This window comes from Cupressus sempervirens, chromosome 1, assembly GCF_028749045.1.
Source record: "Cupressus sempervirens isolate cs-2001-9-10 chromosome 1, ASM2874904v1, whole genome shotgun sequence".
NCBI lineage: Eukaryota > Viridiplantae > Streptophyta > Pinopsida > Cupressales > Cupressaceae > Cupressus > Cupressus sempervirens.
Window position 1 is genome coordinate 609,001,117 of NC_143118.1, and position 11,494 is coordinate 609,012,610.

Sequence of the window (11,494 nt, forward strand, 5' to 3'; positions counted from 1 at the left end):
TTTGTTCATCAAGTCACCCGGCCAGATCGGCCCACCAAGGACTCTCACCAAGTCGACTCTCTAAGTCTGTTCATCAGGTCACCCCACTGAGTACTCTCACCAAGTCAACTCTTTAGGTCCGTTCATCAAGTCACCCCGCAAAGTCGACCCTCTAAGTTCGTTCATCGAGTCACCCGACCAAGTCGACTATTTAAGTCCTTTCATCAAGTCACCCCGCCAAGCCGACTCTTTAAGTCCGTTCATCAAGTCGCCAGAACAACTACTCTCACCAAGTCAACTCTATAAGTCCATTCATCAAGTCGGCCCACCAAGTACTCCCACCAAGTCGACTCTTTAAGTCCGTTCATCAGTTCACCCCGCCAAGTACTCTCACCAAGTCAACTCTTTAGGTCTGTTCATCGAGTCACCCCGCCAAGTCGACCCTTTAAGTCTGTTCATCAAGTCGCCCCGCCGAGTTGCTTCTCTAAGCCCACTCACCATGTCAGCTCACCAAGTCAGTTGTTCAAGTACGTTTCCAAGTCAACTCTTTAAGTTCGCTCACCAGGTCAGCCCGCCCAAGTCGCCTCTTTAAGTTCGTTCGCCAGGTCGGCCCGCCCAAGTCGCATCAGCGGGCTAACTCACCGAGTCACCTCACGAAGTTGACTCTTTAAGTGCGCTCACCAAGTCGACTCACCATCTCACCTCGATAAGTTGGCTTGCCGAGTTACCCCACCAAGTCGTCGCCTCTTTAAGCCCGCTCACCGTGTCAGCTTGTCAGGTCGGCTCACCAAGTTGACTAATCAAGTAGGCCCACCAAGTCGCCTCAAGGATAGCTCCTCACCATGAGTCGCCTCACCATGTTGACTCAATGAGTCGCCTCACCATGTTGACTCTTTGAGCCCGCTCGCCAGGTCACCTCACCAAGTCGACTCAAGTACGTTGCCAAGTCGACTCTTTAAGTTCGCTCGCCAGGTCGACTCGCCAAGTCAGCTCACCATGTCATCTCAACGAACCAACTCGCCAAGTCGCCTCACCTCGTCGGCTCTCTAATACCACTTGCCAAGTTTCCCCACCAACTCGCCCCGTTAGGCCCACTCACCACATCGCCCCGTTAGGCCCACTCTCACCAAGTGGACTCTTTAATTCTGCTCATAAAGTCGAGCCACCAAGTACTCTCACCAAGTCGACTCTTTAAGTCCTTTCATCCAGTCACCCCACCAAGTACTCTCACCAAGTCAACTCTTTAGGTCCGTTCATAGAGTCACCCCACCAAGTCGACCCTTCAAGTGCGTTCATCAAGTCACCCCACCAAGTCGACTCTTTAAGTTCATTCATCAAGTCACCCCGCCAGGTCAGCCCACAAATTACTCTCACCAAGTCGACTCTTTAAGTTCTTTCATCAAGTCACCCCGCCAGGTCAGCCCACCAAGTGGACTCTTTAAGTTCGCTCATGAAGTCACTCTGCCAAGTCGGCCCACCAGGTCGACTCTTTAAGTTCGTTCATCAAGTCACCCCGCCAGGTCAGCCCACCAACTACTCTCACCAAGTCGACTCTTTAAGTTTGCTCACCAAGTCACCCCGCCAGGTCGGCCCACCAAGTACTCTCACCAGGTCGACTCTTTAGGTTTGTTTATCAGGTCACCCCACCGAGTACTCTCACCAAGTCGACTCCTTATGTTTGTTCATCAAGTCGCCCCGCCAAGTCGGCCCACCAACTACTCTCACCAAGTCGACCCTTTAAGTTAGGTCATCAACTCACCCTGCTAGGTCGGCCCACCAAGTACTCTCACAAGGTCGACTCTTTAGGTTCGTTCATCAATTCACCCCGCCAGCTTGGCCCACCATGTTCTCTCACCAGGTCGACTCTTTAAGTTCGTTCATCAAGTCACCCCGCCAGTTCGACCTACCAAGTACTCTCACAAAGTCGACTCTCTAAGTTCGTTCATCAAGTCACCCTGCCAGGTCAGCCCACCAAGTACTCTCACCAAGTCACCCCGCTAGTTCGACCCACCAAGTCGACTCTTTAATTTTGGTCATCAAGTCACCCGGCCAAGTCGGCCCACCAAGTCGACTCTTTAAGTCCGTTCATCAAGTCACGTGACCAGGTCAGCCCACCGTGTACTCTCGCCAAGTCGACTCTTGAAGTTTGTTCATCAAGTCACCCGGCCAGCTCGGCCCACCAAGTCACCAAGTACTCTCACCAAGTCGACTCTCTAAGTCCGTTCATCAAGTCACCCCGCCAGGTCGGCCCACCAAGTCGAATCTTTAAGTCCGTTCATCAAGTCACCCCACCAAGTACTCTAACCAAGTCGATTCTTCGAGTGCGTTCATCAAGTCACCCGACAAACTACTCTCACCAAGTCGACTCTTTAACTATGTTCATCAAGTCACCCCACCAAGCACTCTCACCACGTCAACTCTTTAGGTCCGTTCATAAAGTCACCCCACCAAGTCGACCCTTGAAGTGCGTTCATCAAGTCACCCCACCAAGTACTCTCACCAATTCGACTCTTTAAGTCTTTTCATCAAGTCACCACACCAAGTACTCTCACCAAGTCAACTCTTTAGGACCGTTCATCAAGTCACCTCGCCAAGTCGACCCTTGAAGTCCGTTCATCAAGTCACCCCACCAAGTACTCCCAGCAAGTCGACTCTTTAAGTCAGTTCACGAAGTCACCCAACCAGGTCGGCCCACCAAGGACTCTCACCAAGTCGACTCTCTAAGTCTGTTCATCAGGTCACCCCACCGAGTACTCTCACCAAGTCAACTCTTTAGGTCCGTTCATCAAGTCACCCCGCAAAGTCGACCCTCTAAGTTCGTTCATCGAGTCACCCGACCAAGTCGACTGTTTAAGTCCTTTCATCAAGTCACCCCGCCAAGCCGACTCTTTAAGTCCGTTCATCAAGTCGCCAGAACAACTACTCTCACCAAGTCGACTCTATAAGTTCGTTCATCAAGTCGGCCCACCAAGTACTCCCACCAAGTCGACTCTTTAAGTCCGTTCATCAGTTCACCCCGCCAAGTACTCTCACCAAGTCAACTCTTTAGGTCCGTTCATCGAGTCACCCCGCCAAGTCGACCCTTTAAGTCCATTCATCAAGTCGCTCCGCCAAGTAGTCTCACCAAGTCGACCCTTTAAGTCCTTTCATCAAGTCACCCCACCAAGTCGACTCTTCAAGTTCGTTCATCAAGTCACCAGAACAAGTAATCTAACCAAGTCGACTCTTTAAGTCCGTCCATAAAGTCACCCCACCAGGTCGGCCCACCAAGTACTCCCACCAAGCCGACTCTTTATGTTCGTTCATCAGTTCAGCCCGCCAAGTACTCTCACCAAGTTGACTCTTTAAGTCTGCTCATCAAGTCGAGCCAGTAGGTACTCTCACCAAGTCGACTCTTTGAGTCCGTTCATCAAGTCGCCCCACCAAGTACTCTAACCAAGTCGATTCTTCAAGTGCATTCATCAAGTCACCCCACCAAGTACTCTCACCAAGTCGACTCTTTAAGTCCTTTCATCGAGTCACCCCGCCAAGTAATCTCACCAAGTCAACTCTTTAGGTCCGTTCATAGAGTCACCCCACCAAGTCGACCGTTCAAGTGCGTTCATCAAGTCACCCCGCCAGGTCGGCCCACCAAGTCGAATCTCTAAGTCCGTTCATCAAGTCACCGTCTCGATTTGGCCGAGCCATTCTGGCCGAGCCATGCTGGCCGAGCCGATCTGGGCGAGCCATTCTGGCCGACCCGATCTGGCCGAGCCGTTCTGGACAAGCCATGCTGGCCGAGCCGATCTGGGCGAGCCATTCTGGCCGAGCCGATCTGGGCGACCCGTTCTGGCCGAGCCGTTCTGGCCGAGCCGATCTGGGCGAGCCTTGCTGGGCGAGCCGATCTGGGCGAGCCGTTCTGGCCGAGCCATGCTGGCCGAGCCGTGCTGGCCGAGCCATGCTGGCCGAGCCGTTCTGGCCGAGCCATGCTGGCCGAGCCGATCTGGCCGATCTCCAAAAATGGTGTCGTGGATGGCTGTTTGGTCGCCTCTGTGCCAACTCGATCGGCACAACATTGGGAATGGTTCGACAGCAATTGTCGTTCCAATGTGTCATCGGGATGTCTTGGAACGCGGCCTTTCAAGGGCGAGCTCGCGTCTAGCACTTGGATTGTGCGTCGTCACAAGTGATTGGGGAGATCTCTCTGTGAACGGCGGCATGTGCGATTGCAAGAGAAAATTGACTTAGTAGTCGGAGCATTGGCCTCAGGCCATTGTGACAGCCTTGCAATTTCTCTATAATTGCATCCTATGTTTGCGCAGTAGCAGAGTTTGCACGTTAGATTGGCCTTTGTTCTTGACAGTTCGAAGTACTCTCACCAAGTCAGCAAGTCACCATGCTGGCCGAGCTGATCTGGCCGAGCCGATCTGGGCGAGCCATTCTGGCCGACCCAATCTGGCCGAGCCGTTCTGGGCAAGCCATGCTGGCCGAGCCGATCTGGGCGAGCCATTCTGGCCGAGCTGATCTGGGCGACCCATTCTGGGCGAGCCGATCTGGGCGACCCGTTCTGGCCGAGCCATGCTGGCTGAGCCGTTCTGGCCGAGCCGTTCTGGCCGAGCCATGCTGGCCGAGCCGATTTGGGCGAGCTGATCTGGGCGAGCCGTTCTGGCCGAGCCTTGCTGGCCAAGCCGATCTGGGCGAGCCATTCTGGCCGAGCCATGCTGGCCGAGCTGTGCTGGCCGAGCCATGCTGGCCGAGCCGTTCTGGCCGAGCCATGCTGGCCGAGCCGATCTGGCCGATCTCCAAAAATGGTGTCGTGGATGGCTGTTTGGTCGCCTCTGTGCCAACTCGATTGGCACAACATTGGGAATAATTCGATAGCGGTTGTCATTCCAATGTGTCATCGGGATGTCTTGGAACGCGGCCTTTCAAGGGCGAGCTCGTGTCTAGCACTTGGATTGTGCATCGTCACAAGTGATTGGGGAGATCTCTCTGTGAATGGCGGCATGTGCGATTGCAAGAGAAAATTGACTTAGTAGTCGAAGCATTGGCCTCGGGCCATTGTGACAGCCTTGCAATTTCTCTATAATTGCAACCTATGTTTGCGCAGTAGCAGAGTTTGCACGTTAGATTGGCCTTTGTTCTTGACAGTTTGAAGTACTCTCACCAAGTCAGCAAGTCACCATGCTGGCCGAGCCGATCTGGCCGAGCCGATCTGGGCAAGCCATTCTGGCCGAGCCGATCTGGACGAGCTCCAAAAACGGTGTCGTGGATGGCTGTTTGGTCACATTTTTCATTGAATTGGATTTTTAAGGGAGTTTTCCGCGCTATCGTAGATTTCTAATGCAGAGCGAGCCTCGCACTAATAGCTTATATAGGAGAGGTTGTTGCCGCGAGCCTCTCCCGTGCCCCTTTCATTCATTCAACATTGGTGTCTAGGCGGATCGGATTGTTGGGTTTTCAAACAGTGTATGCCGATGTTGAATGAATGAAATGGGCATGAAGCGATCTCAGTGCTTTTCCTCGGCTCTCCTTTAGATCATGTTTTGCGATGACTCAATTTTGGAAAAGGTGAGGCAGCGGTTGCCGATCCATGGCGTGTGTTTTTGGTGGTTTTAAAACTTGATCTAAACGTGAGGCCTTGTCTAGCAATCCGGCGTTGCTTGGTATAATGGCAATTTGCTATGGGTGCTCGGCGCTCTAGCAATTTGTCATGGTGTACTTATCGCGGCTACATGGGAGCTTTAATATCGAAAGCTCTCGGCGAAAAATGGTGGCCGAGCCATGCTGGCCGACCCGATCTGGCTTAGCCGTTTTCGTCGACCCGATCTGGCTCTCGTTTCTCACTCCATCGGCACAAATTCGGGAGTTGTTCGACAGCGGTTGTCATTCCAATGTGTCATTGCGGTGATCTGGAGAGCGATGCTAAGTGCGGGAGCTTGCGTCTAGCATTTGGGGATGTTTGTGCAAGCGAGCAGGGGAGCTTCTCTCATCGAAACCTCTCCGTGGCCTTTGAATATAGGCCCAGTGCCGACGATATCGATGGATACGAGCCTTGGATTATAAAATTGTTCAGCTAACATTGGTTTTTGTGAGAGATGGGTACGAAAGCACTTCCCGATCGATACGCGGGAGTTCCCTAAGATCGCCTCTGTGCCAACTCGATCGGCACAACATTGGGAATGGTTCGACAGCGGTTGTCATTCCAATGTGTCATCGGGATGTCTTGGAACGCGTCCTTTCAAGGGCGAGCTCGCGTCTAGCACTTGAATTGTGTGTCGTCACAAGTGAATGGGGAGATCTCTCTGTGAACGGCGGCATGGCGATTGCAAGAGAAAATTGACTTAGTAGTCAGAGCATTGGCCTCGGGCCATTGTGACAGCCTTGCAATTTCTCTATAATTGCAACCTATGTTTGCGCAGTAGCAGAGTTTGCATGTTAGATTGGCCTTTGTTCTTGACAGTTCGAAGTACTCTCACCGAGTCAGCAAGTCACCATGCTGGCCGAGCCGATCTGGCCGAGCCATGCTGGCCGAGCCGATCTGGGCGAGCCATTCTGGCCGAGCCGATCTGGGCGAGCTCCAAAAACGGTGTCGTGGATGGCTGTTTGGTCACATTTTTCATTGAATTGGATTTTTAAGGATTTTGTCCAAGCTGTCACAGATTTCTAATGCAGAGCGAGCCTCGCACTAATAGCTTATATAGGAGAGGTTGTTGCCGCGAGCCTCTCCTGTGCCCCTTTCATTCATTCAACATTGGTGTCTAGGCGGATCGGATTGTTGGGTTTTCAAACGGTGTATGCCGATGTTGAATGAATGAAAGGGGCATGAAGCAATCTCAGTGCTTTTCCTGGGCTCTCCTTTAGATCATGTTTTGCGATGACTCAATTTTGGAAAAGGTGAGGCAGCGGTTGCCGATCCATGGCGTGTATTTTTTGGTGGTTTTAAAACTTGATCTAAACGTGAGCCCTTGTCTAGCACTCCGGCGTTGCTTGGTATAATGGCAATTTGCTATGGGTGCTCGGCGCTCTAGCAATTTGTCATGGTGTACTTATCGCGGCTACATGGGAGCTTTAATATCGAAAGCTCTCGGCGAAAAATGGTGGCCGAGCCATGCTGGCCGACCCGATCTGGCTTAGCCGTTTTCGTTGACCCGATCTGGCTCTTCTTTCTCACTCCATCGGCACAAATTCGGGAGTTGTTCGACAGTGGTTGTCGTTCCAATGTGTCATTGCGGTGATCTGGAGAGCGATGCTAAGTGCGGGAGCTTGCGTCTAGCATTTGGGGATGTTTGTGCAAGAGAGCAGGTGAGCTTCTCTTATCGGAACCTCTCCGCGGCGTTTGAATATAGACCCAGTGCCGACGATATCGATGGATACGAGCCTTGGATTCTAAAATTGTTCAGCTAACATTGGTTTTTGTGAGAGATGGGTATGAAAGCACTTCCCGATCGATTCGCGGGAGCTCCCTAAGATCGCCTCTATGCCAACTCAATCGGCACAACATTGGGAATGGTTTGATAGCGGTTGTTGTTCCAATGTGTCATCGGGATGTCTTGGAACGCGGCCTTTCAAGGGCGAGATCGCGTCTAGCACTTGGATTGTGCGTCATCACAAGTGAATGGGGAGATCTCTCTGTGAACAGCGGCGTGGTGATTGCAAGAGAAAATTGACTTAGTAGTCGGAGCATTGGCCTCGGGCCATTGTGACGGCCTTGCAATTTCTCTATAATTGCAACCTATGTTTGCGCAGTAGCAGAGTTTGCATGTAAGATGGGCCTTGTTCTCGAGAGTTCCAGGAGATGACCTCCGGAACTTTTGGATTGGGCCCCTTCAAGGTGAAATTCATCCAGTTGATCGGATGAGCTCGATGACCATTTCAGTCCCTCGGCTCCATGAACTCACATCTCCCAACCGATGACAATCTTTTGCTCCTCTGCCGACCTCATAAAAAATTGGGTCGTGAATGGCTGTTTGGTAGGAATTTTAAAGGATTTGGATTTTCAAGGTGGATGTCGGTGTGTTCGCTAATTTCTAATGCAGAGCGAGCCTTGCACTAATAGCTTATATAGGAGAGGTGGTTGCCACGAGCCTCTCCCGTGCCCCTCTCATTGATTCAACGCCAGTGTCAAGGCGGATGGATATGTCAGATTTTGAAACGGTGGACGCCGATGTTGAATCAATTAGAGGGGCATGAAGCCCACCCTGGATGTGCTATTCCTCGACTCTCCTTTAAATCATGTTTTCTTCTCGCTCAGCTGGCGCAATTTTGGAAAAAGGTTTTGGCAGCGGTTGCCATCCCTCACCGCGTCTACTTGGTGATTTTAAAACTCGATCTAAAACGGGAGCCCTCGCCTAGCACCTCCGTCCGGTGTTGCTCGGGTATTGCATAAAATTATGCCAACGACGCGAATCCCCCAACGAATGCCTACGCTTGGACCCTCTCTTAGATCACCTTCTTCGATCACTCCACCGACGCAACTATGGAAGAGACTTGGCAGCGGTTGCCATTCTACAGCGCATCTGTTCAGCGATTTCGAAGTTGATCTAATGGCAAGCCCTTGTCTCTAGCCATGAGGTGGGTGCTTGGCGCTCTAGCAAAATTTTTTGCATGCCTATCGCGGCTACAATGGGAGAGGTGGTTGCTGCGAGCCTCTCCCGTGCCCCCCTCATTGATTCAACGCCGCTGTCAGGGCGGATGGATATGTTGGATTTCGAAATGGTGGACGGCGATGTTGAATCAATTAGAGGGGCATGAAGCCCACCCTCGAGGGTGCTATTCCTGGACTCTCCTTTAGATCATGTTTTCTTGTCACTCACCTGGCGCAATTTCGGAAAAAGGTTTGGCAGCGGTTGCCAGCCCTCACCGCGTCTACTCGGTGATTTTAAAACTCGATCTAAAACGGGAGCCCTCGTCTAGCACCTCCGTCCGGTGTTGCTCGGGTATTGCATAAATTTATGCCATCGGCGCGAATCACCCAACGAATGCCTACGCTTGGACCCTCTCTTAGATCACCTTCTTCGATCACTCGACCGACGCAACTACGGAAGAGACTTGGCAGCGGTTACCATTCTACAGCGCATCTATTCAGCGATTTCGAAGTTGATCTAATGGCGAGCCCTTGTCTCTAGCCATGAGGTGGGTGCTTGGCGCTCTAGCAAAACTTTTTGCGTGCCTATCGCGGCTACAACGAGAGAGGTGGTTGCCGCGAGCCTCTCCCGTGCTCCCCTCATTGATTCAACGCCGCTGTCAGGGCGGATGGATATGTCGGATTTTGAAACGGTGGACGGCGACGTTGAATCAATTAGAGGGGCATGAAGCCCACCCTCGAGGGTGCTATTCCTGGACTCTCCTTTAGATCATGTTTTCTTGTCACTCAGCTGGCGCAATTTTTGAAAAAGGTTTGGCAGCAGTTGCCAGCCCTCACCGTGTCTACTCGGTGATTTTAAAACTCGATCTAAAACAGGAGCCCTCGTCTAGCACCTCCATCCGGTGTTGCTCGGGTATTGCATAAATTTATGCCATCGGCGCGAATCCCCCAACGAATGCCTACGCTTGGACCCTCTCTTAGATCACCTTCTTCGATCACTCGATCGACGCAACTACGGAAGAGACTTGGTAGCGGTTGCCATTCTACAGCGCGTCTGTTCAGCGATTTCGAAGTTGATCTAATGGCGAGCCCTTGTCTCTAGCCATGAGGTGGGTGCTTGGCGCTCTAGCAAAATTTTTTGCGTGCCTATCGCGGCTGCAACGGGAGAGGTGGTTGCCGCAAGCCTCTCCCGTGCCCCCCTCATTGATTCAACGCCGCTGTCAGGGCGGATGGATATGTCGGATTTTGAAATGGTGGATGGCGACGTTGAATCAATTAGAGGGGCATGAAGCCCACCCTCGAGGGTGCTATTCCTGGGCTCTCCTTTAGATCATGTTTTCTTGTCACTCAGCTGGCACAATTTTGGAAAAAGGTTTGGCAGCGGTTGCCAGCCCTCACCGTGTCTACTTGGTGATTTTAAAACTCGATCTAAAATGGGAGCCCTCGTCTAGCACCTCCGTCCGGTGTTGCTCGGGTATTGCATAAATTTATGCCATCGGCGCGAATCCCCCAATGAATGCCTACGCTTGGACCCTCTCTTAAATCACCTTCTTCGATCACTCGACCGACGCAACTACGGAAGAGACTTGGCAGCGGTTGCCATTCTATAGCGTGTCTGTTCAGCGATTTCGAAGTTGATCTCATGGCGAGCCCTTGTCTCTAGGCATGAGGTGGGTGCTTGGCGCTCTAGCAAAATTTTTTTGCGTGCCTATCGCGGCTACAAGGGGAGAGGTGGTTGCCGCGAGCCTCTCCCATGCCCCCCTCATTGATTCAACATCGCTGTCAGGGCAGATGGATATGTCATATTTTGAAACGGTGGATGACGACGTTGAATCAATTAGAGGGGCATGAAGCCCACCCTCGAGGGTGCAAGTCGGGACTGCCGCAACCCCCCGTTGCCTTGCCCAGGTGTGTTGACTCGTCGCTCAAAGCGTTCTACGTTTAGGATGGGTGCACTCGCATGATTTGCGGGGCAGGGGCCCCGTCTGCTGACATGGCTCTCCCATGCGTCACCTCCCACCTTTGCGAGGGGATGGGGCAGGGACACACCACAGCGTTCCTCGTCGCACCCATTGGGTGCTCGGGGTTCAGGATGTGTCAACACCCAACAACACATGGGTGCATCGCGCACCTTAGAAATCCAAAGAACGAAGCGCGAGCCAGCGCCTTGCGCACTTGGGTCACCGAAAGGCAAAAACAAAACAAAATCACGACTCTCGGCAACGGATATCTCGGCTCTCGCCACGATGAAGAATGTAGCGAAATGCGATACTTAGTGTGAATTGCAGAATCCCGTGAATCATCAAGTCTTTGAACGCAAGTTGCGCCTGAGGCCTCGGCTAAGGGCACGTCTGCTTGGGCGTCGCACTACAAAATTTTGCCCTCCCCGGTGAGGAGCGGAGATGGCCGTCCGTGTCCGCAAGTGGCGCGCGGTCGGCTGAAATGAGCACGAGGTCCGTCGATCCGTCGTGACGAGCGGTGGCTCGCAAAGGTCGGCGTTGGTTTGCGCCGATCGAACGATTCCTCGCGAGGAACTTTATTCTGGGCTCAGCGGCCCGCCGCAGTGCGGGCATTGCTGCATCTCTACCGCGTCCCCAAGTCAGGCGTGAGTACCCGCTGAGTTTAAGCATATCAATAAGCGGAGGAAAAGAAACTTACCAGGATTCCCCTAGTAACGGCGAGCGAACCGGGAAGAGCCCAGCATGAAAATCGACGGCCGCGCCTGTCGAATTGTAGTCTGTAGAAGCGTACTCAGCGACGGACCAGGCCCAAGTCCCCTGGAAGGGGGCGCCGGAGAGGGTGAGAGCCCCGTCGGGCACGGACCCTGTCGCACCACGAGGCGCTATCGGCGAGTCAGGTTGTTTGGGAATGCAGCCCTAATCGGGTGGTAAATTCTGTCCAAGGCTAAATACGGGCAAGAGACCGATAGCGAACAAGTACCATGAGGGA

General features: G+C 52.7%; 2 non-coding genes across 2 annotated transcripts in view; both read left to right on the top strand.

Moving 5' to 3' along the window:
• The first annotated feature begins 10,756 nt into the window (after window positions 1-10,756).
• Window positions 10,757-10,910, top strand: LOC149579144 (5.8S ribosomal RNA). The gene has a single exon (XR_016357522.1). It is a non-coding gene; the product is annotated as a 5.8S ribosomal RNA (ribosomal RNA).
• A 224-nt stretch (window positions 10,911-11,134) lies between these two features.
• LOC149579145 (25S ribosomal RNA) overlaps window positions 11,135-11,494 on the top strand; it is a 3,403-nt gene continuing 3,043 nt past the window's right edge. Inside the window, exon 1 of the ribosomal RNA XR_016357805.1 lies at window positions 11,135-11,494. This exon is cut by the window's right edge and continues 3,043 nt beyond it. This is a non-coding gene — a ribosomal RNA (25S ribosomal RNA).